The sequence below is a fragment of the Eleutherodactylus coqui genome, chromosome 7, assembly GCF_035609145.1.
Source record: "Eleutherodactylus coqui strain aEleCoq1 chromosome 7, aEleCoq1.hap1, whole genome shotgun sequence".
Taxonomy (NCBI): Eukaryota; Metazoa; Chordata; class Amphibia; order Anura; family Eleutherodactylidae; genus Eleutherodactylus; species Eleutherodactylus coqui.
In genome coordinates, this window is record NC_089843.1 from 154,834,592 (window position 1) to 154,860,429 (window position 25,838).

Below are 25,838 nucleotides of genomic sequence, written 5' to 3' on the forward strand. Positions count from 1 at the left end.
CATGGGTGGCTCCCTGGAACCCACCGGCGGTACATAAAAATATCCCATTGCATTGCCCAACACAGCTGAGGTAGTAATGTCGTGCTTAATGCAGGTGGGCTTCGGCCCACACTGCATGCCCCAGTCAGACTGGGGTTCTTTAGAAGTGGAAACAGATGCATTTACAACTCCCTGTGGACCGACAGCATGGGTGGCTCCCTGGAACCCACCGGCGGTACATAAAAATATCCCATTGCATTGCCCAACACAGCTGAGGTAATAATGTCATGCTTAATGCAGGTGGGCTTCGGCCCACACTGCATGCCCCAGTCAGACTGGGGTTCTTTAGAAGTGGAAACAGATGCATTTACAACTCCCTGTGGACCCACAGCATGGGTGGGTGCCAGGAAGCCACCGGCGGTACATAAAAATATCCCATTGCATTGCCCAACACAGCGGATGTAACGTCAGCTGTAATGCAGGTGGGCTAAAAATTCATTTGATTACACTGTAGGCGAGGGCCCACAAAAATTGCTGTATCAACAGTACTAATGTACATCAGAAAAATTGGCCATGGCCAACCAAGAGGGCAGGTGAAACCCATTAATCGCTTTGGTTAATGTGGCTTAATTGGTAACTAGGCCAGGAGGCAGCCCAGTTAAAATAAAAATTGTTGGAGGTGAAAGTTTCAACGCTTTAATGAGCATTGAAACCTATAAAAATTGTTTAGAAAAATTATATGACTGAGCCTTGTGGGCCTAAGAAAAATTGCCCGTTCGGCGTGATTATCTGAGGTTTCAGGAGGAGGAGCAGGAGGAGGAGGAGGAATATTATACACAGATTGATGAAGCGAAAAGGTCCCCGTTTTTGATGGGGATACAGAATGATGCTTCCATCTGCGGGTGCAGCCTACGTATTGCTTAGGTATCGCTGCTGTCCGCTGGTGGAGAAGAGAAGTCTGGGAAAATCCAGGCTTTGTTCATCTTGATGAGTGTTAGCCTGTCGGCACTGTCGGTTGACAGGCGGGTACGCTTATCTGTGATGATTCCCCCAGCCGCACTAAACACCCTCTCTGACAAGACGCTAGCCGCAGGACAAGCAAGCACCTCCAGGGCATACAGCGCGAGTTCAGGCCACGTGTCCAGCTTCGACACCCAGTAGTTGTAGGGGGCAGAGGCGTCACGGAGGACGGTCGTGCGATTGGCTACGTACTCCCTCACCATCCTTTTACAGTGCTCCCGCCGACTCAGCCGTGACTGGGGAGCGGTGACACAGTCTTGCTGGGGAGCCATAAAGCTGTCAAGGGCCTTAAAGAGTGTTGGCCTGCCTGTGCTGTACATCCTGCCTGATCTCCGCGCCTCCCCTGCTACCTGGCCCTCGGAACTGCGCCTTCGGCCACTACCGCTGTCGTATGGGAATTTTACCATCAGTTTGTCCGCCAGGGTCCTGTGGTATAGCAACACTCTCGAACCCCTTTCCTCTTCGGGTATGAGAGTGGAAAGGTTCTCCTTATACCGTGGGTCGAGCAGTGTGTACACCCAGTAATCCGTAGTGGCCAGAATGCGTGTAACGCGAGGGTCACGAGAAAGGCATCCTAACATGAAGTCAGCCATGTGTGCCAGGGTACCTGTACGCAACACATGGCTGTCCTCACTAGGAAGATCACTTTCAGGATCCTCCTCCTCCTCCTCCTCAGGCCATACACGCTGAAAGGATGACAGCCCAGCAGCATGTCTACCCTCACCAGTGGGCCAAGCTGTGTCTTCCCCCTCCTCCTCATCTTCCGCCTCCTCCTCCTCCTCACCGCGCTGAGATATAGACAGGAGGGTGCTCTGACTATCCAGCGACATACTGTCTTCCCCCGGCTCTGTTTCCGAGTGCAAAGCGTCTGCCTTTATGCTTTGCAGGGAACTTCTCAAGAGGCATAGCAGTGGAATGGTGACGCTAATGATTGCAGCATCGCCACTCACCACCTGGGTAGACTCCTCAAAGTTTCCAAGGACCTGGCAGATGTCTGCCAACCAGGCCCACTCTTCTGAAAATAATTGAGGAGGCTGACTCCCACTGCGCCGCTCATGTTGGAGTTGGTATTCCACTATAGCTCTACGCTGCTCATAGAGCCTGGCCAACATGTGGAGCGTAGAGTTCCACCGTGTGGGCATGTCGCACAGCAGTCGGTGCACTGGCAGATTAAACCGATGTTGCAGGGTGCGCAGGGTGGCAGCGTCCGTGTGGGACTTGCGGAAATGTGCGCAGAGCCGGCGCACCTTTCCGAGCAGGTTTGACAAGCGAGGGTAGCTTTTCAGAAAGCGCTGAACCACCAAATTAAAGACGTGGGCCAGGCATGGCACGTGCGTGAGGCTGCCAAGCTGCAGAGCCGCCACCAGGTTACGGCCGTTGTCACACACGACCATGCCCGGTTGGAGGCTCAGCGGCGCAAGCCAGCGGTCGGTCTGCTCTGTCAGACCCTGCAGCAGTTCGTGGGCCGTGTGCCTCTTATCTCCTAAGCTGAGTAGTTTCAGCACGGCCTGCTGACGCTTGCCCACTGCTGTGCTGCCACGCCGAGCGACACCGACTGCTGGCGACGTGCTGCTGCTGACACATCTTGATTGCGAGACAGAGGTTGCGGAGGAGGAGGAGGAGGAGGGTGGTTTAGTGGAGGAAGCATACACCGCCACAGATACCACCACCGAGCTGTGGCCCGCAATTCTGGGGGTGGGTGGGACGTGAGCGGTCCCAGGCTCTGACTCTGTCCCAGCCTCCACTAAATTCACCCAATGTGCCGTCAGGGAGATATAGTGGCCCTGCCCGCCTGTGCTTGTCCACGTGTCTGTTGTTAAGTGGACCTTGGCAGTAACCGCGTTGGTGAGGGCGCGTACAATGTTGCGGCAGACGTGGTCGTGCAGGGCTGGGACGGCACATCGGGAAAAGTAGTGGCGATTGGGAACTGAGTAGCGCGGGGCCGCCGCCGCCATCATACTTTTGAAGGACTCCGTTTCCACAACCCTATACGGCAGCATCTCCAGGCTGATAAATTTTGCTATGTGCACGTTTAACGCTTGAGCGTGCGGGTGCGTGGCGGCGTACTTGCGCTTGCGCTCAAACACTTGCGCTAGCGACGGCTGGACGGTGCGCTGAGAGACATTGGTGGATGGGGCCGAGGACAGCGGAGGTGAGGGTGTGGGTGCAGGCCAGGAGACAGTAGTTCCTGTGTCCTCAGAGCGGGGTTGGATCTCAGTGGCAGGTTGGGGCACAGGGGGAGAGGCAGCGGTGCAAACCGGAGGCGGTGAACGGCCTTCGTCCCACCTTGTGGGATGCTTGGCCATCATATGTCTGCGCATGCTGGTGGTGGTGAGGCTGCTGGTGGTGGCTCCCCGGCTGATCTTGGCGCGACAAAGGTTGCACACCACTGTTCGTCGGTCGCTGCACTCTCAGTGAAAAACTGCCAGACCTTTGAGCACCTCGGCCTCTGCAGGGTGGCATGGCGCAAGGGGGCGCTTTGGGAAACAGTTGGTGGATTATTCGGTCTGGCCCTGCCTCTACCCCTGGCCACCGCACTGCCTCTTGCAACCTGCCCTGCTGCTGCCCTTGCCTCCCCCTCTGAAGACCTGTCCTCAGTAGGCGTAGCAAACCAGGTGGGGTCAGTCACCTCATCGTCCTGCTGCTCTTCCTCAGAATCCTCGGTGCGCTCCTCCCTCTGACTTAATGCCCTTACTACTACCTCACTGATAGACAACTGTGTCTCATCATCATCGGCCTCCTCACCCACTGAAAGGTCTTGAGACAGTTGCCGGAAGTCCCCAGCCTCATCCCCCGGACCCCGGGAACTTTGCAATGGTTGGGCATCAGTCACGATAAACTCCTCTGGTGGGAGAGGAACCATTGCTGCCCAATCTGAGCAGGGGCCCGAGAAACAGTTCCTGGGAGTCTGCCCGCTCCTCAGAATGTCTCATTTTCATGGAGTGAGGAGGCTGGGAGGAAGGAGGAACAGCAGCCAGAGGATTCTGAGTTGCAGCAGTGGACGGCGCAGAACTCTGGGTGGACGATAGGTTGCTGGAAGCACTTTCTGCCATCCACGACAGGACCTGCTCACACTGCTCATTTTCTAATAAGGGTCTACCGCGTGGACCCATTAAATGTGCTATGAATGTGGGGACGCCAGAAACGTGCCTCTCTCCTAATCCCGCAGCAGTCGGCTGCGATACACCTGGATCAGGAGCTCGGCCTGTGCCCACACCCGGACTAGGGCCTCCGCGTCCTCGGCCGCGCCCACGTCCTCTAGGCCTACCCCTACCCCTCAGCATGGGGTATTACCAGGAATGCAGAAACACAACACTGTAATTTAATGTGCCGCTTATTGGCCTGTGGTTGTAGGCTGAGTTCGCTTACGGAACGCCAGGAAATAATTTTGCGCAAGCCTGCTGTAACACTTAGCTGGCTGCGTATTTATTTGGAGAACTACTACCCCCAGCAGACACAGACCCAGAACACTGAGCAGAGTGACAGGCAGGCCAAATAGGTTTTTTTTCAAATATTTTTTTCTAAAGGACCACTGCGTATATTCAATCTATATATGTCTTCTGGCCCTGCCTACACAATTCTGTCCCTGATGTGTGTGTCACGGAACTGCAGTGTCGCACTGTTATTAAGTGCAACAGAGCGGTGATTTCAGAGGCAGGAAATAATTTTGCGCAAGCCTGCTGTAACACTTAGCTGGCTGCGTATTTATTTGGAGAACTACAACCCGCAGCAGACACAGACCCAGAACACTGAGCAGAGTGACAGGCAGGCCAAATAGTTTTTTTTCAAATATTTTTTTCTAAAGGACCACTGCGTATATTCAATCTATATATGTCTTCTGGCCCTGCCTACACAATTCTGTCCCTGATGTGTGTGTCACGGAACTGCAGTGTTGCACTGTTATTAAGTGCAACAGAGCGGTGATTTCAGAGGCAGGAAATAATTTTGCGCAAGCCTGCTGTAACACTTAGCTGGCTGCGTATTTATTTGGAGAACTACTACCCCCAGCAGACACAGACCCAGAACACTGAGCAGAGTGACAGGCAGGCCAAATAGTTTTTTTTCAAATATTTTTTTCTAAAGGACCACTGCGTATATTCAATCGATAATATATGTCTTCTGGCCCTGCCTACACAATTCTATCCCTGTAGTATTACTGCAGGGCGCAATGCTCTGCACGGCCGATATAGCAAAAAAAAAAAAAAAAGTGCAACACTGCTAAAAGCAGCCTCCACACTACTGCACACTGTTAGATGTGGCCCTAAGAAGGACCGTTGGGGTTCTTGAAGCCTACACTAACTCCTAACACTCTCCCTGCCTAACCACCACTTCTGTCCCTGTAGTATTACTGCAGGGCGCAATGCTCTGCACGGCCGATATAGCAAAAAAAAAAAAAAGTGCAACACTGCTAAAAGCAGCCTCCACATTACTGCACACTGTTAGATGTGGCCCTAAGAAGGACCATTGGGGTTCTTGAAGCCTACACTAACTCCTAACGCTCTCCCTACAGCAGCTCCAACACTATAGCACTGTCCCTCAGCTATCTCACAACGCATCTGAGGCGAGCCGCGGGAGGGGCCGATTTTTATACTCGGGTGACACCTGATCTCCCAAGCCACTCACAGCAGGGGGGTGGTATAGGGCTTGAACGACGCAGGGGGAAGTTGTAATGCCTTCCCTGTCTTTCAATAGGCCAGAAAAGCGCGCTAGCGTCTCAGAGATGAAACTGAAAGTAACCCGAACATCGCGTGGTACTCGTTACGAGTAACGAGCATCTCGAACACGCTAATACTCGAACGAGTATCAAGCTCGGACGAGTACGTTCGCTCATCTCTACTAATAACATCTTAGTCTGGTTTCATTATATTGATGACGTCCTCCTGTGAGGGTATATGTATATATTGCCATATGTTTTTTATGCTTTTATACCTGTATGCAAGTTCTATTCAATGCTAAAATGAGAAAAACTTAATAAGTTGCCTTACATCAGATATTCCAAAGGTTTGTAAGGCTGAGAGAGATGTGTCAAGAAATTCAGAGATGATACAGAACCAGATACGAAGGCCGCGTGCTTGGCTGTTTTCCCAGAAGCGCCGTATCTAGATAACGACTGTTTAACTATGTATATAACTATCACTGCCTCAGGCAGAAATGCGGACTTCACATATATGGTTATGCAGTGAATTTGAGCCAATGAGACCATTACCCATTCCTAGTGACGTGACCAAAGGGTATAAGACTCCATGTAATCTGTAATAAAGTGCGCAGTTATGTCCCAGTGTGAGGAACTATACCAGACCTCCGTGTGTGGTGTCTCTTCTTTACCGCCGGCAGCGGGGCATTGGGGTGGGCCTGATTGGGGCGGTACGCAGAATTTCCTTAACAGATGGCGCATCCAACGTGGGGTGACAAAACCGGAGCCGTACAGCCCAGACCACCCGGATCCACGCCACGGGGAAGCCGTCCTGCTGCAAACCGAGCCTGATCAACTCACAGAACTCCAGGTAAGACCAGCATATATTTATGTTGTGTTTTACACTGAGAGTCTTGCAGCAGGAGGGACTATCTGTGTTTTGTGACCAGACGGGTTGGGTTAAGAGTTCTACACGGTAACTCGTGGGCTTCGGGTTTGCCGTCATGGACCACTGACCGTGATAAGTGCACCAATCACCCATCCAGGGACTAGTCACTAGTTTATTTGTTGCTGAAGTGCATAGTGTTTTAACGATAGTTATGTTTGTTTGGTGTAGTTTTTTTTTCCTTCTTGTTTCGCTTTCTCTTTTCATTTTGTCTCATAGAAGAAGGGACCCTCCATTTTAGTTTAGTTAGTTGTTGATGGTTTAGCTGAGGAGAGGGATGCACTCTATGGGACTGGTTCCATAGAAGGAGATACCTTCGGTTGTTTTGCCGTATATAAGGGGCTAACAATTCGGGTCAGAAGGATGCACTCTATGGAGCGTGTTATTATTATTTTTGTTGTTGTTCCAATATGCGTAAGACCTTATTAAAGAAGACGGATCCCCTTATGGGCCGCCGCCGTGCGGATCAATTGATGGCGGAGAGACAAGGGTCCCAATTTGTAAAATGTAAGAAAACTCCTTCGAAAACGTGTAACATGGACCCGCACAGTAGATTACAGCATGGTGACTGGGAGGAGGTCCTTAGGACCAAGAAGGGCGCCTTGAAAGACAAAGGTTTACTAGAAAGTGCTGAAGTGAGGAGCAGAGTGACAGTCAGAAAAAGTTAAGTATGTACACGTATTAAGAAAGTATCCATAAGGGAAATGTTGGAAAGTACAGTAAGTGATCAAGAGGGTGTCGGGAGAGTGTCTATTGAAGGCTACATTGGCAGTTAGGTAGGGACAGAAGTATGGGGAACAAGCAAAGTCGAGAGGAAAGTTACAAAGCATGTGATTTGTTGGCAGAGAGAGAGAGAGGAAAAGGTGTATAATACTTGGTGGATAGATATAGATGTATGTGTGTGTGTATATATGTATATACAAGTGGTTAACTGACCTTGCTTTTAGTGGGAGAAGGATTGTTTACTTGAAGCTGCAGTCTGTGTCTAGCTTTTCAAGGCCAAGAGATAACAGCGAGAGAGAATGCGATACTAACCCTGGAAAGTAGTTTTGTTTGCTTTAATAGAATAGAAGCTTGTAATGAATCTAATGAATTATACTGTCTTAGAAGGCAGGAAAGATAGCAATTTCTAAGGTATATTCTTACTGGGTTCTGAGGTCACAAATGGACACGTCTTGGTCTCTTTCATACAGGTGTAAGAAGGTTATACTCCACTCACATCCTGTGGGGAACTTTTAAGAATACAGGGGTTGAAAATGCAGAACATGTTGCGCTGTCAGAAAGTCCCAGCATATGTATTATTTATGAGTTTAAATGCAGGGAATAGTTAAACTAAAACAACTTTGTTCAGTCGGTGAATGCATATTCGCAGAGAGATAACAGTTATTTTGCAAAGGTGGGGGCTTTCCGACTTTACTCTTTGTTCAGGGTCACAGACAGAGAAGGAAAGACAGGGGGGGCTGAAAGATACCCACAGATTCTAAAATACTTCAGCGTTTAATATAGCATATAATAGCTTCAGTAAATAAGAAAGATAGAATGTCTCAGTAACTCAGCAAACTTTTTCACACAAATTGTCAAAAATAGCACTCATTCACAATCTCATCTCAATAGAATCATGTACTTTATAACATTATAGCACTCGCCTCAATGTTTTTCAACTGATGTATGTTTGTTTGTCAAACTTTTTTTTCTGTGCATCTGTATGTACTGGTAAACCTTAAAATGTGGGAGTGACGGGGCAGGCTTGACCGCATGAACGGATGAGAGTTAGTGACCCGTGTTCAGACTATGATGAATGTAAAATGTGTGATGCAGGTATTAACTGGGGATAAAAGTTCCCCCCCATGCATAAGACTTTACTTGGTTGTGATGGGGACGTGCAGACTGTAAAGTTTAAATGAAGGTGAGAAGATAGACACAAGCGGCCAGTATCGAAGGGGTGGAGCTAGATGATGTAAAAGTACTTAATGGGTCATCCCTCTCTTGCCCACAAAGGAGGGGGTGAGAATCTTGAGGAGCCAGGAAAAGTTTTTTCTTCTCAAATTTGATAAGACATTGCAGCCAGGATCAGATTATTAATTAATTTGCTTAAAGGATATCACATTTCAAATATTAATGATGTTTGTAGCTTATTCTGCCCCGATGTAACTCATGTCTCTGTTATTGGCGCTAACATCTTACAAGCCTTATCTGCATCCATCAAATTTTTTTTCCAATGTTGTACTACTTTGAACCTGGCTACTCTTCTTCCAATTGAGTACCCTGGTTCAAAGGGGGGAGGAAAAGACATAGGTGATCTAGGTATTGCAAATCAGCCATTTTTTTATTTTTTGCAACAAGATTCTGATCTATTTGAAATATAATATCAGCATGATTGTCTAGCATTAATGCAACAAGAAAATTTAAGTTTTAAAAAAGTTACTGAAAACCCTTGTTAACAATGCATATTTTGAATTTTTTTTATAGATGGTACCAGAGGTGATTGATGACTCCACATTGGATATGCAGTGGTCACACAACAAGATGTCCTAAAAGCAGAAGCTCTTCCTCCGCATGTCTCAGCACACGAAGCGGAACTGAAGGCCCTCACTGAAGCGTGTAGAGTGGCAGAAGGTAAGACGGCAAACATTTACATTGATTCCCGGTATGCATTTGGCATAGCTCATGATTACGGCCCAATATGGAAAGCCAGACAGTTTTTTACCTCAGCAGGACAGCCAATTAAGAATGGTGCAGCGGTGCAGAGTCTCACGGAGGCCCTACTACTACCCGACAATGGAGAGCTCACACCGATTCCTAAACCGGAGAAACAAGAGGCAACGCCATCACAGACCACACAGCAAAGGCAGCAGCCCTCAAGCCGTGGAAGAAAAGAAGAAAAGAAGAATTTAACAATAACTTTGGACTTTGACTAAACTTTGGACATTGACTAAAAACTTTGAACTTTGATAAAAACTTTGGACTTTGATATATTAAGGACTTTACAGTTACAAGCCAGCAAGGAAGAAAAGGAAAAATGGACTAGAAAGGGACGGCGTATGGCGAACAGTCAACAGAACTTGCCTACCACAGTCCCTTTGCCCAATGATGGCCCAGCTGACGCACGGAAAGACGCACCTCTTAAAGCAGCAATGATGTCGATGCTCGAACGAGGACGGGTGGCTCCTGGGTTTCCTGTAACTGCTGCATCATTTGTCCAATTTTGCATGATCTTTGCCGTAAAGCAACAGGGCAGAAGTAAAATTTGCCACATAACACTTGCCAGGGCCACTCTACCCATTTCAGGGATTGCAAATTGACTACATTCAGCTCCCCCTTGTTGGGAAGTATGAATATGTGCTTGTTGTTGTTGATGTTTTTCAGGTCGGAGACTACCCTGTTACCAAAGTAAATAAGCAGGTAACCACACAGAAGCTCATGAATGAGGTAATCCGCAGATACGGGGTACCGGAAGTGATTGAGTCAAACAAAGGTACACACTTCACAGGTGAAATAATGCAACACACCATGTCTGCTTTGGGTATATTGCAGGCTTTTCACACACCCTACCATCCACGGAGTAGTGGGAAAGTAGATACAAAAGGCAATGAAGAAAACGGGCAAATCTTGAATTGAGTGTCTTCCATTGGTTCTTGCCCAGGAGGGTACATGCCACAGTAGCTGAGTTTGGGGAATGATTTTCTTGTTAATTTTGTCATAGGTCTCTCCAAGGAATTGTCAATAACGCATTCTGCAGTCTCTGCTTCTCTCCCAGGTCCTACAGACGAGTGTCATGATCTAAAACCAGGTGACCGGGTCTATGTGAAAAAGTTTGAGAGAGAAACCTGTTTGATGGTCCTTACCAGATGTTGCTTACCACCCCAACTGCAGTCAAGCTCGAAGGAAAGCCCACTTGGATCCACACCTCGCACTGCAAAAAGGCCCTGTGTCAGAACTCATGATCCCATGATCCTGCATATCCTTTACATGCTATAGGCAGGGTGGGGGACCTGGGCGGAAGTGGCCGTCACACGTTCAGGGGCAGGAAAGGATGGAAAGTGGAACCCCTGGTCCGGAGAATATGAAGGGGAAGTGACATTGTGGTACAATTCCTCTAACACACACATAGCCACACACACCTTTGACTACTGTACACTAGCCCCCTGTTTCAGGGATCAGAACAAATTAATACAATCAAATGTGCAATATGAAGACTACACTGAAGGTGAGAATCCAACACCGCATCCTGCTAAGAGAGAAGTTGACGCTCCAGGTGGTAACTTTGATTCACATGTATACATAGATGCAATAGGAGTGCCAAGGGGGGTGCCAGATGAATTTAATTCTAGAGATCAGGTTAAAGCAGGTTTTGAGTCCTTATTTGCTATTGTACGCGTCATCGCGTAGCTCCGCCCCATGACGTGTGCCGATTCCAGCCTCCTGATTGGCTGGAATCGTCACATGTGACGGGGGCGGAGCTACGCGATGACGCGTACAAGGGGGCGGAGCCAAAACGCCGCTGCTGCCGAGCCGTAGGGAGAAGACCCATCTGCGCAAGCGCTTCTAAAAAAGCAAGGAGACACCGAAATTAGACGGAGCCATGGAGACGGGGATGCCAGCAACGGAGCAGGTAAGTGAATAACTTCTGTATGGCTCATATTTAATGCACGATGTATATTACAAACTGCATTAATATGGCCATACAGAAGTACTTAACCCCAATTGCTTTCGCGAGACAACCCCTTTAAGGACCAGACACTTTTTAGGGATTTTACCCATGTGGTGGTTTTACTGCTCTATTTTTTTCCTCTAGCTACCAAAATTATTTTTGCTGCATTTTTTATTCTGTGATATATAGGACTATTTTTTTATATCTTTTTCACTGACTTTTCTTTCAATTTTTTAGTTTTATTGGGGGTAAAAAGCAAAAAAAATCGTTTTTTTAACATTTATACGTTTTTTAAAATTATTTTTATATTTACACTAAAATAAAGTATGGGAATGGGTTCCTCTATTTGTTTCGGATGTTTTGATATATAATATGTATGGTTTTGGTTTACAGGGCGCATACGGCAATGTTTTTTGTTGGCGTCTGCTTTGTGTTATTCTCTTTCTTATGTATGTATTATTGTTTGATTCTGTTGTGTTGTTTTACTTATTATGTAATTGTGTTTTTTACTATCTATGTCCCCCATGACGTCATATAAGACCTCTGGGGGGACATTCACATTTTTTTTTTTCCTTTATTTGACACTTTCCGACTGTAGATGGGGCGTCCATAGGAGCCCTAGTTACAGGGGAAAGCAACCCCTGTGGGGACATTAGTCACCTGCAGAGCTGCCAGGGTCTAGTCTGACCCTCCAGCTCTGCAGTAGCAGGGAACCCCGGGAGGTCACATGACCCCCCAAGGCTCCCGTAGTGAAAGAACATCTTACTTTCACTTCCTCCATGCACTGCTCATTGAGCACTGTATATCGGGAAAGCAGAAGGCAGGAAAGGTTAAAAACCCCTCCTGCCTTCTGCTCCGGGTTATCAGCTGTCACTAACAGCTGATAACCCGTTCCTTCCTCTGACTGATTGCAGAGGCAGGAGACTTAGAGCACCGCTGTAATTTTACTATCGGCGGTCCTCTAAGCCCAGGACCAGCCCAGGATTCTTCTATTAGGAAATACTGTCTGTTCTGAGACAACATACTTGATTTACTAGAACCCAGACAATCTTTAAAAGCAGATTTGAAGCATGTAAATGTTTCTTGACTCGCAAGATCTTAAGCTTTGGTTTCTTCAGCATCGCCCGTGTATAGCAGCTCTTTCTCATAAAAGTATAACCAACCAGCTATAATATTAAATCCGCCTGCATAATATTGTGTAGATGTTCCTCGGGCCGTAAAATGTAAGCAGATCTACTAAATCCTGTAAGTTGTGAGGTGGGACCTCCAAGGATCGGACTTGCCTTCTTCCAGCACATCCACCAGATGCCCGATCAGATTGAGATCTGAGGGATTTGGATTTCCAGTCATCACCTTGAGATCTTTGTTGTTTGCCTCAAACTATTCCTGAACAATTGTTGTTTTGCTGAAAGAGCTGGATGACATTTGGGGATACTGTTGCAATGAAGGGGTGTACTTGTCTGGTACAATATTTAGGTAGGTGATACATGTCAAAGTAACATCCACATGCCCAAGATTTCTGACAGGAACACTATTTGGAGCATCACATTGCCTCCGCTTCTTTCCATAATGCATCCTGGTACCATCTCTTCCTCAGGTAAGTGACGTACATACACACAGCTTTTCACATATTGTAAGGGTAAACATGATTCATCAGCCCAGGCCACCTTCTTCCATTGACCTATGGTCCAGTTCTGATGTTCACGGGTCCACTGTAGGGTCTTTCAGTGGAAAACAGTGTTCCACATGGGCACTATTACTGGTTTCAGGTACACGGCCCCATTTGTAGCAAGCTGCTATGTACTGTCTGCTCTGACACATTTCTATCATAGCTTGCGTTAAAGGGGTATTCTCATCTTAAGCATTTTATATATGCCATAAATGTCTTATAGATGTGGGTCCCACCTGTCAATACAAGTGCGGATTCCAGGACATGAGGTCCCTGACCCCTATTCTCCTTGTCAAAGCAGCCGCTATGAACGAAGAAGTAGCTGGGATTCTGAAAACAACTGAGCATACTTTGATACGCAATTTATGTAGCTCCTGATAGAAGACTGGAGGCAAGAGTGAGTCCTGAGAACTAGCAGCTTGTGGCAGGACAGTAAGGCTGGATTCTGGCTGTGAGCCCGGCCGGCTGCCCTGTGTATCTTATTAAACTGTATTGCGATTGACTGCGGTGGATTGCATGTGGTCATGCGCAGTATAGTTTTTTTATTCTTTGTTTGTATTCCCCGCACCTTCCTTAAGCGATGTTAATTGCATATGGGCTGCGAGTTGGATGGCCTGCACTGACTTCAATGGAGGACTTCCACACGTGGTCTGCGGCAAAATAGAGCATGCTGCGGACTTTGACAATTTTTTGTATGTCAAAATGCTGCAGAATTTGATATAGAAATTTCTACTGTGGACAATCCACTGCATTTCCGCCACATATAAACATATCCTAAGTCAGCTTGAGGTATGCTGCCACGTGCAGAGTGGCCTCAGTAATAATAGTGCCCCTTATATAAGCCCTAGTAGTAATAGTGCCCCCCACAGAGGCCCTCAGCAGTAATACTATCACTACTGGGGCTCATATATGGGACACTATTACTAATAGTGTCCCTTATATCAACCCAATTAGTAACAGTGACCCTGCCACAGTAGGTTTAGTAGTCATAGAGCCCCCCTGAAACCCATATACTTAACTTTTCTTTGTCATCAGAGCGCTGCTGCTCCTTTACCTGCGCAGCTGCGGGTGGAAGTGTGTGCACCCGCAGAAGCGCCTCCTCCCCTATCCTCTTGCGGAATCAATGAGGAGAGGTCAGGGGAGGAAGATCCAAGATGCACAGACTGCCATCGGTGTCTGCATCTGGCAGCGGCGCTGCAGAGGGATTACCAGCCAGGGAGCCACAGCACTTCGGCTGGTAATTACCTTAATGGTGACCCCACATCCCGAAAATAGGACAGACATCTCAAAAGCAGGACAAGTGTCTATCCCACTTGGTTCCGAAAGCAGAGCTTTCCACCTGAATTGCGACGTGTAGTCATCTTACCTTAGGCTACCTACGCACTCGTGTGAGTTTTGTGCGCTGCGAGACGCACAAAACTTGTGCGAATATAAGCTATATTCCTCTGAATGGTGTCATATGCTTGAGCCATGTTTCCCCTCATAGTGATCGCTGCACATCCTCTTTTTTCGCGTCCCTCAGAACAAATTGCCCCTTTTTTTTTAATGTGACAGACAAACACATCACATGTCGTGCGATGTGCACCGGAGTGCAATGTGATGTTTCCCGAATTAATCAATGGGAAACACTTACCGATCCCCCGACACGCGTGAAACAGGCGCTGGAGGATCGGAATTTCAGAGAAGTGATGCCAGGCATTTTTGCATAAAAAGCGCATCGCATCCTCGGGTAAAATGCCCGTTGGTGAGTGAAATATCAGACCGGGTTTCTCAGGCCGATATAGTGCTCGCCGGTGTGAAGGTAGCCTCGGGGAGAGGCTTAAATTGTACTTATCACAAGAAAACACCAACTAAAATGAGTCACCTTTACTGAAGATCTTACAGCTGCAGAAAGCCGCTACTAAAAGTAGTCATTAGGGGAATTTAGCTCAAAAGTAGGGGGCAGCAATTTAACTTCCAGTTCTGCGCTCTTGCACATCCCTGCAGCTATTCGTGTATCTATGTATACATAACAATATATATTAGGCCACGGCTACACACGACTTCGGCCGCAACATGGCTCACGCAAACAAAGATTGCTGTGTGGCCCTGCGACCTCGCGCGGCCAGCGATCTCAGCGCAGTCAGAGTGGGAGTCGCAGGTTGCTGTGACCATGTCACAGTGCAAAAAATACAACCTCGATGGATTTTATGTGACTTAGACATCACGGCAACCTACGACTCGCAGGGTAACGCCACCAAGTTCTATGGCAGTGTGAGTTTGCAGACTTACACAGTGATCTTAGGTCACATGACCCCTGTCGTAGCTGGACGCTGTAGAGCCGTACACTAATGCTGTGTCTGTACTACTGATAATCCCCCCATCCCTGTTTTCTCACAACAACTGAGACTATAGGAGTTGTTCTTCTTGAACATTTTGTGCATTGTTACTATAAATAGTCTGACTTTGGCTTGAAGGAATGCTGCCTTCCAATAGGTGGCGCTGTGGAGGTTTTATTCCATCCCTCTCATTTGCATATTAGCCAGAAGAGCATGAATGGCCGTTTGAGTCTCCTCCCTCACCGTCTAGGTGCTCTCCCTAAGCAGAAATGAGAGTGTTTATAAGGTCTCTGGCCCACTAACATATTTAGGTCCGTGTGCTGTCTATTATATAACCCATTATAACCTAGAAGGCTATGCACACTGCCGCTTTTTTTTACATGAACTATCGGAGTTCCTAATCTGGTCTGTATCACAGAGGACAATTAGGACATGCACATGCAGGTGAATGTGCGGACCGTCCATATATTGGACAGCACACAGACAGGTGTGTCCAATGCGAGTTGTGTCCGAGCCTCTCGGGTGCAACTTGGGCACACAGCAAGTGTGTTAGAGGCCTTACGGTGTGTTCACACGGAGTAGATATTTGTGCAAATCTAAACCAAAATCTTTGTCAAGCACTGAACCATTTGATGCAGATTTTGACCCAGTTTTAGCATAGGAATTTAATTCTGATCTTTTTATAGGCCCCTGTGAATGACACCTCGTTAGTCTGACTCTTATATTTAACACCCTCAGTGTCTTCTGTACTCAGTTGCTCTTCCTGTCCCAGCCTCCAGTCTTCTTTCAGGTAGTATGTTGTGTAGACTTGAGGACACACAATGTTATTGCCCCCAAGCACAGAGTCTGAACCCCATAACACTTGTAATGTAGACCGGACTAGACATTCTGATATCCCAGTGGATGGAGTTCCATGTTCTCTGCTCGCTCTCTATAGAGTCCACCATAGTTCCAGTCCCGCAGCAGCTGCCGCCGTGACTTTAGGAAATGATACACTCTATTATATGTGGGATAACTCTAGTTCTGGAATATTGAGCAGCAGCGATCACTCTTGGTTGCTGTGTCAGACGTCCGGACGAAAACCAAACACCACAATATGTATATTTTTAATGTCTTTATTAGAATAGCAATAAGCAACATTGTAATAAAATATTACCGGCATTTAATAAATAACACAAGGATCACAGTGACTCTCAGGTCAGCCCGGTGGAGACCGCAGAACATGCTGCATCCATGCTCACCATTATCTGATATGAGATCCTCCGGACCCCGAGATCCAGAGGAAGGCAAAGAAAACCCCCGGAGAGTTCTACCTCAGGGGGAAAAAAAATTCCTTCCTGACCCCAGAAGTGGCGATCGGACATCACCCTGGATCTAATCTGTCCTGCTGCATATTGCTGGATATCTATATATAATTCTTAGCTCAGTAGAGCCAGACCTGTAAAGAAAGTGACATATTATATAATGTTCTCCAAGGAGCTTACAGACTAATATACAGTAGAATCTCTGCTCCTAACAACTTACAATCTAATAGAATAATAGCCCTTTGGCCATATAAGCAGCCATTTGTATTCAGTGGGGCGAGGGGAATTAATTGCGGTCAGACCCTCCAGTAGTCACTTATCTCCCGCTGGAAAAAGTGATCGGCATGTTAAAAACCAATGTTGGAACTTTGTACATCAGCACCAATTGGGATATTATATGTTTAGCATCATGTCATGTGCTTTATAATGTCATTATAAGTGCTGTTGTTATTTTATACTCCTTCCAGGTGAAATAAGGAATCAAGTGTATTCAAACTAAGTTTAGAAGATTTTACTTGAACTAAGTTTAGAAGTGTTTACATCTGCACCGATAAGGACATCATATGTTTAGTATGATGTCATGTGCCTTACGATGTCAAGAGAAGTGCCGTTGCTGTTTTACGCTCCTATCAGGTGAAATAAAGAATCAGGTGTGTTAAAACTAAGTTTAGGCATCTTTATTTGAACTAAGTTTAGAATTTTTTTTAACTAAGTTTATACATCTGCACTAATTAGGACATCATATGTTCAGTATGATGTCATGTGCCTTACGATGTCAAGAAAAGTGCCGTTATTGTTTTACGTTTCTACCAGTTAATGCAAACAATCAGGTGTGTTAAAACTAAGTTTAGAAGATTTTATTTGAACTAAGTTTAGAAGTTTTTTTTAACTAAGTTTAGAAGTGTTTACATCTGCACCAATTGGGACATCATATGTTCAGTATGATGTCATGTGCCTTACGATGTCAACAGAAGTGCCGTTGTTATTTTACGCTCCTATCAGGTGAAATAAAGAATCAGGTGTGTTAAAACTAAGTTTAGACATTTTTATTTGATCTACGTTTTGAAGTTTTTTTTTACCTAAGTGTATACATCTGCACCAATTGGGACATCATATGTTCAGTATGATGTCATGTGCCTTACGATGTCAAGAGAAGTGCCGTTGTTATTTTACGCTCCTACCAGTTAATGCAAACAATTAGGTGTGTTAAAACTAAGTTTAGCAGTTTTTTTTAACTAAGTTTAGAAGTGTTTACATCTGCACCAGTTGGGACATCATATGTTTAGTATGATGTCATGTGCCTTACGATGTCAACAGAAGTGCCGTTGCTGTTTTACGCTCCTATCAGGTGAAATAAAGAATCAGGTTTGTTAAAACTAAGTTTAGACAGCTTTATTTCAACTAAGTTTTGAAGTTTTTTTTAACTATGTGTATACATCTGCACCAATTGGGACATCATATGTTCAGTATGATGTCATGTGCCTTACGATGTCAAGAGAAGTGCCGTTGTTATTTTACGCTCCTACCAGTTAATGCAAACAATCAGGTGTGTTAAATCTAAGTTTAGAAGATTTTATTTGAACTAAGTTTAGAAGTTTTTTTAACTAAGTTTAGAAGTGTTTACATCTGCACCAGTTGGGACATCATATGTTCAGTATGATGTCATGTGCCTTACGATGTCAACAGAAGTGCCGTTGCTATTTTATGCTCCTATCAGGTGAAATAAAGAATCAGGTGTGTTAAAACTAAGTTTAGACATCTTTATTTGAACTAAGTTTTGAAGGATTTTTTTTAACTAAGTGTATACACCTGCACCAATTGGGACATCATATGTTCAGTATGATGGCATGTGCCTTACGATGTCAACAGAAGTGCCGTTGCTGTTTTACGCTCCTACCAGGTGAAATAAAGAATCAGGTGTGTTAAAACTAAGTTTAGACATATTTATTTAAACTAAGTTTAGAATTTTTTTTAACTAAGTGTATACATCTGCACTAATTAGGACATCATATGTTTAGTATGATGTCATGTGCCTTACGATGTTAACAGAAGTGCCGTTGCTGTTTTACGCTCCTACCAGGTGAAATAAAGGATCAGGTGTGTTAAAACTAAGTTTAGACGTTTTTATTTGAACTAAGTTTAGAATTTTTTTAAACTAAGTTTAAAGTGTATACATCTGCACCAATTGCGCTGCGGAATAAGTTGGCGCTATACAAATAAAGATTATTATTATTATTATTATTACAATTGGGACATCATATGTTCAGTATGATGTCATGTGCCTTACGATGTCAACAGAAGTGCCGTTGCTATGTTACGCTCCTATCAGGTGAAATAAAGAATCAGGTGTGTTAAAACTAAGTTTAGGCATCTTTATTTGAACTGAGTTTCGAAGTTTTTTTTTAACTAAGTGTATACATCTGCACCAATTGGGACATCATGTGCTTAGTATGATGACATGTGCCTTATGCTGGTCTCACACAACCGGATTGAATTGCCGATTCTGTGATCCTTGATTTGCGGTAATAGGCTGTTCAATCAAATACATGTGATTTCAAAATTTACAATTTCACAATTCAGCTCACAATGTGTAATCCGGGCACGGAAAATAAAACACTGCATGCTCTATGTTACTGTGATATCCTCGACCATAGAGCCTATTGTGTTCTATGGTCGTGGGTACACCCACAGCCCATAGGCAATTACATAAAATTACAATTTAAAATATAAACAAAAAATAAATCTGTACTGCGCATGACCGCCTGCATGAGTACGCGGTTATACACAATACATTACGTGACAGTATGCAGAGTCACCGGCTGGGCTCACTGCCAGCTGCTGCTGCGGGCCTCCCGCAAGCAGAATCCGTTCGGCTCCTGTGAGCCCGGCCTTACAATATCATTATAGGTTCCATTGTTATTTTATGCTCCTACCAGATCGACCATGTATTACATAGTGCCCCATTCTTTTCAGAGAGAGCCGTGTAATACCTCGTGTGTCCAGGAAGAGCCAGAACTTCTCCTAGTGAGAGCTAACAGACCCCGTGATTGCTAGCAAGAGAAGTGGTTGTCCAGATGGGACAAACCCTGTAAAGGTCCATTTACACTCAACGATTCGCTCACAATTTGTTCAAACGAGTGATAATCGTTCAGTGTGAAGTGAAAAAATCGCTCTGCTGTCTTTCTCGGTTGTTTAAGCAGACTTTTCAGTCAGCTTGAAAAACCTCGTTAGCACTCGCTGGCTTGTAGCCCTGTTTAAAAGTTCCCTGCAGAGCGCTTCACATAGGAAGCGCTGAGCGAAAAGCGGACAAGAAGCCAGCGAGCCGCCGGCAGGACTTTCAGTTTGAATGCTCTGCATGACCTTAGCGGTGACATCAGCGCTCCTGCAGTCGTTCAAACGACTGTCAGCTCGTGTAAAAGGGCCTTAAGGCGGGCTTCACACATGGCATATTCAGTGCACTTTGGAGGGGCAATCATACAGCGCCCAGATGGGCACAGATTACAGGGTGTGTGAGCGAGGCCTCAGCACTGAGGAGCTACATACCTGGTCTGGTCTTCTACAGGACATCAAGCTGAAATGACACAAGATGATTGAAGCTTAGAACTCTGGACATTCTGCAGCACTTGTGACATCACGTCTCTGATGTCATGTGCCTTGTGATGTCAGGGTGTTCTCAGTAGGAGAAATAAAATAATCTAGTAGCTATAATACATTTTAATGGCTACTAAGACCAAGAAAATATTTTCCTACTGGGTAACATGGCACCAAATGTTTTCCTTTTTATGATGTCATTTTTGTTTTATGATCCCAAGAGCTTACAATCTAATATACAATAGATATTCTGATGCGACGACTCTCCAAAAATTGTATCTGTCATCCAAACACTCGTTAATCCGTCAGGTTTTCCTCCTGCCTCCCCCATATACATGCGCGCTCAGCTGAGCATATATGTGTTTTCAATGGGAAGCAGGGAATAAACCTCCGCTAGACTCACTGGCAGCCGCTTATCTCTCACTGGAACAAAGGATCAGCCATGTTGGCGGGTTTTCTAGGCAGCGCCCGCTGTCAGTAGCGGGATACATGGTGGTTGGGGTCTCAGTGATTTCAATTAGAGCTACACCTACAATTACAAACGCCGGCCACTACACAGGGGTCGGAGTAGCGGTTTCCACTCTGACGCCACTTTCACACACGGCTTTGGTAAAATGCTGCGTTTGAAGCGTGACGTTTTACTGTGGTTATGATTTATGTTTACTGCGTTCCACAGCGTTTTTTAATGCTCCCCATCATTGAGATGAGGTGCATCAAAAAATTTAAAAAACGTACGATAATAGAGCAGACAGCACTTGAAAATCGCGGCATTAAAAACACCGCTTTCGAGCACAGGTCTGCGAGGCCCTATTGAAATCAATGGGAACGTTGTGCCACGATTAGTGCAGTGTTTGAAATGTGCTATTAATCACAGTAAAATATGCATGTGTGAGAGTGGCCTTACCCCAGTGTATGCCCGCACTGACAGCAGGCGCTGCCTGGAAAATCCCTTTAAAAATCAGCATTATGGACACTATCCAGTACCATACTGACATTATGTCTTAGTTGCAGGATGTGATTAAGAGCTGCCAACCCCTGTAAGGCCGGGGTCACACGCAGCATTTAGGGCACTTTGAAGGGGCACAGTGCCCAGATGTGCCCATCATACAGGATATGTGAGCGAGGCCTCAGCACTGAGGAGCTACATACGTGGTCTGGTCTTCTTCAGGACTTCCTGCTCAAGTGGCACAAGATGCTTCAGGTTTAGAACTCTGGGCATTCTGCTCCAAATGTGACATAATTTCATATCTATGATGTCAGGTACCTTGTGGTGTCTTCACAACCATCACTGCTGGTTTGAGTATCAAGTTTAAGTCATTAAGGAAAAGTTGAAATAATGTTTAATGAGACTCTCTCATCTAGTTTTAGTCCTATGAGCTAGTGTTATGGGCTAAAAGTAGATGAGCTGTGGAGTCTGGGGATGTAAGTTCTATACTTATGTTCCCCCTGGGATCAGCGCTGAAAGCCAACACTCAGTGTATTGAGTGACGCTTCTAAGCAGTCCGCCTATTATAAAATTAGAAGGGGCGGACTACTTAGCAGCGCTGCTCAATTAATTGAGCGTCTGCTTCCAGCACTGACACTGGGGGAATGATAGGGAGGGTAAGTGTACCACTTACATCCCCGGACTCAGCGGGTCACCTACTTTTAGCCCTTAAGCTTAGCTTAGAGGGTTAAAACAAGGTGACAGATTCCCTTTAAAGAAGGAGTGTATTCGCTATTCGCCCAAGTAATATTCTTGCGCAAGTTTTGTACAATGAGATGCACACAAAACTCTCACGAATATGATGCTGCAAGGAAAAACAAATCACAGTATGCTCTATCTTTGGAAGTTCATTCGGAACACCTCGCTCATTATTCCCAATGGTACCTTAAAAGCCATCACATGGCACTCACATGTCGTGCGATGTGCATGCGAATGCGATGTGATGCTTCCCATTGAAGTCAATGGAAAACAATTGCCATCCTTTAACACGCATGAAACACGTGCGTGAGGATCGCAATTTCACAGAAGTGATGCGATGCGTTTTTAACCCCTTAACGACCAGCCCATAGTGTTTTTACATCCTGCCCAAGTGGGCTTCATTCTCTGAAGATGTAAAAACATGGGCTATGGATGTGACAGCTCCATGCTGTCGGTGCCTGCAGGTAGCCGACAGCATGAAGCTGTCATCCTGGGCTGTGGGCCCCCCCCCCCCGGCATTACGATCGGCGCTATCCAATGGATAGCGGCGATCGCAATAAAGTGAAAAGAAAAGTTAAAAAAGTTAAATATTCAGCTGCCCTGATGGATCAGATCCATCAGGGCAGCTGAAATTACTCACCCGGCTTCCCTGATGTCTGCCGCAGGTAAAAGGGTCCTCCGAGACCCGGCGCGGCTCTTCTGCGCATGCGCACCAGATGAATGGCGTCACGCGCATGCGCAGAAGAATGGGAACCCCGGGGAGTTTAAAATCTCCTGGTTCCCGGCTCCTGAAGGTAGCCGGGAACCAGGAGATGTCCCCGGGGACCGCGGCGAGCGGTCCCAGGACCCGCAATCGCCGCTATCCAGTGGATAGCGGCGATCGCGAAAAAGTTTTTAAAAAAGTAAAAATAAAGTTCATTTCACCTCCCCTCATGGATCGGATCCATGAGGGGAGGTGAAAATACTCACCCCTGGTCCTCAGTGGTGTCCCGGTCTTCCAGGACCGGAGTGCCCTTCTGCGCATGCGCGCCCGATGATTGACATTGGGCGCGTGCACAGAGGGGCTCGAGCCCCGGGAAATTTAAAATCCCTCTGCTCCTGGCTGCCATGTGTAGCCAGGAGCAGAGAGATGTCACTGCAGAGATGATCACTGTTATCCAATGGATAGCAGTGATCATTTAAAGTAAAAAAAGTGTAAAAAAGTAATTAAAAGTGTAAAAAAGTTAAAAAAAAGTTTAAAAAGTAAAAAAAAAAGTTTAAAACGCTTACATTTCATCTCCCCGCACGGATCATATCCGTGAGGGAGGATGAAATTATGTACCTAAGGCCCCCGGAATTTATCCGCGGACCTTACCACAGCTTATGCACACGCGGCCGTCGCCAAAGCAGCAGACGCATTCACAAGAGCCGTGGATTGCCAGGATAACTTAAAATCTCCCAGCTCTTGGCTACAAAACTTAGCCAAGAGCCTGGAAATTTCACGTTAAGCGGTCCCCGGTCACGTGATAAAAAGGTAGCGATCTACCTTAGGTCGGTCTCACATGACCGGATAGGAATTACGGATTCTGCATGCGTCTGATCCGCGGTATTACGCAGATCAATTGCATTGGATTACACAATTCCGCTCACATTAGCGGGTCGGAACTGCGTAATCCACTCGCAGAAAACAGAACGCAGCAGGTGCTATTTTACCGCGGCTATCCGCAGCATAGAGCCCATTGTGCTCCATGGTCGCGGATATACCCGCAGCCGATACGCAACTACCTTGTATACGGGCTGCAGTTACCCGCGTCATCGCTAAGCGACGGTGCGGGAAATACAAACAAAAAAAAATTTGTACTGCGAATGACTGCATGTGTGAGAAGGTAGTTATGCGCAGTACATTACGCGGCCGTACGCAGGGTCACAGCCGGGCTCACAGATGGGATCCGCTGCGGGCCTCCGCAAGCAGATTCCGCCTACAGCCGTGTGAGCCCGGCGTTATTCAGACCGCTACCAGTAATACGTATTTTACAAGAAGCCCCGGGAACGCTCGCCTTCCTGCAGTTCCAGGAGCACCTTGTTGAACGTCTTCTGTGTGAGACCGCCGCACCTCATCAAGCTTACGGAGACTCATGGAACACCACTTTTTACACCCCATACCCGCCACTGAGGTCAAGAAATGACCCCCAAAAAGCATGAGAGGAGGGGGGATACACGGTTTTATTGCCCCATGGGCCCATTTCAACCAGCCTCCGTAATTACCCTGTCTTCGGAAATACCACACAGTTCACATTATTACTTTTATCTAAGATTTGCGAATGCCGAAAAGGGTGGGGAGGGGGGGGGGTATTTTTAGAGAGTCAATTTTTATTCCATACAAATAAGCAATGGGGCCTGGAGTTTATGCAGTTGTGCCCTGAAATCCAACGGATGTTCCCTCCTTTATAGGCCTTGCCATGGGTCCTGTAAGTAAATTAGGGTCACAAGGGGTATGTTTTTGAACACGGGACAAATGGGGGTATCCATTTGGGGGTGAATGTCTTCATTCCTATGTACCCTTACAAAAAAACTGTTTTTAAATTTAAAAAATTGCCAAAAAAATTGAAAATCGTAACTTTTTCCTTCTGCTTTGCTTAGATTCATTCAAATACTGTGGGGTCAAAATACACAGTACACCCCTAGATAAATTCGTTAAGGGGTCTAGTTTTCAAAATGGGGTCATTTAAGGGGGTTCTTTATAGTTTTGGCCGCTCAATGGCTCTATAAGTGGGCAATGGGGCATGGAATTTATTCAGATGTACCCTGAAATCCAACGGGTATTCCTTTCATTGTAGCCCTAGCCATGTGTCCTGTAAGTCTATTAGGGCCACAATGGGTATGTTTCTGAACACGGGACAAACAGGGGTATTCATTTTGAGGTGAAAATCTTCATTTATACATGTGCTGTACAAAAAAAACTGTTTTTAAATTGATGCAATAGCCCAAAAAATGAAAATCGTAATTTTTTCTTACTGCTTTGCTTAGATCTATTTAAAAATTGTAGGGTTAAAATACACAGTACATCCCTAGATAAATTCGTAAGGGGTCTAGTTTTCAAAATGGGGTCATTTGTGGGGGTTTTCTATGGTTTTGGCCGCTCAAGAACTCTACAAGTGGGCAATGGGGCCTAAAAGGACTTAAAGCAAAATCTATGTTCTGAAAGCCACCGATTACTCCTTTCATTTTGGGCCCCGTTGTGCATGCAGATATAATATTAGGGCCACAATGGGTATGTTTCTGAAAACAGTACAAACAGGGGTATCCATTTTGGGGTGCAAGTCTTCCTTCATATGTGTGCTGTACAAAAAAAGCTGTTTTAAAAATGACAGAATTGCCAAAAAAATGAAAATCCTAATTTTTTCCTTTTGCTTTGCTTGAATTTATTCAAAAACTAACTGTGGGGTCAAAATACACAGTACACCCTTAGATAAATTCGTTAGGGAGTCTAGTTTTCAAAATGGGGTCATTTGTGGGGGTTCTATATGGTTTTGGCTGCTCAAGAACTCTACATGTGGTAAAAATGGGGCCTAAAAGGACTTCAAGCAAAATCTATATTCTGAAAGCCACCGATTACTCCTTTCATTTTGGGCCCCGTTGTGCATGCGGACATAAGATTAGGGCCACAATGGGTATATTTCTGAAAACAGCACAAACAGGGGTATCCATTTTGGGGTGCAAGTCTTCCTTCATATGTGTGCTGTACAAAAAAAGCTGTTTTTAAAATGACAGAATTGCCAAAAAAAACGAAAATCTTAATTTTTTCCTTTTGCTTTGCTTAAATTTATTCAAAACTGTGGGGTCAAAATACACAGTACACCCCTAGATAAATTCGTTAGGGAGTCTAGTTTTCAAAATGGGGTCATTTGTGGGGGTTCTATATGGTTTTGGCTGCTCAAGAACTCTACAAGTGGGCAATGGGGCTGGTCTGGTCTTCTTCAGGATGTCCTGCGCAAGTGGCACAAGATGCTTCAGCTTTAGAACTCTGGGCATTCTCCTCCAATTGTGACATCATTTGATATCTA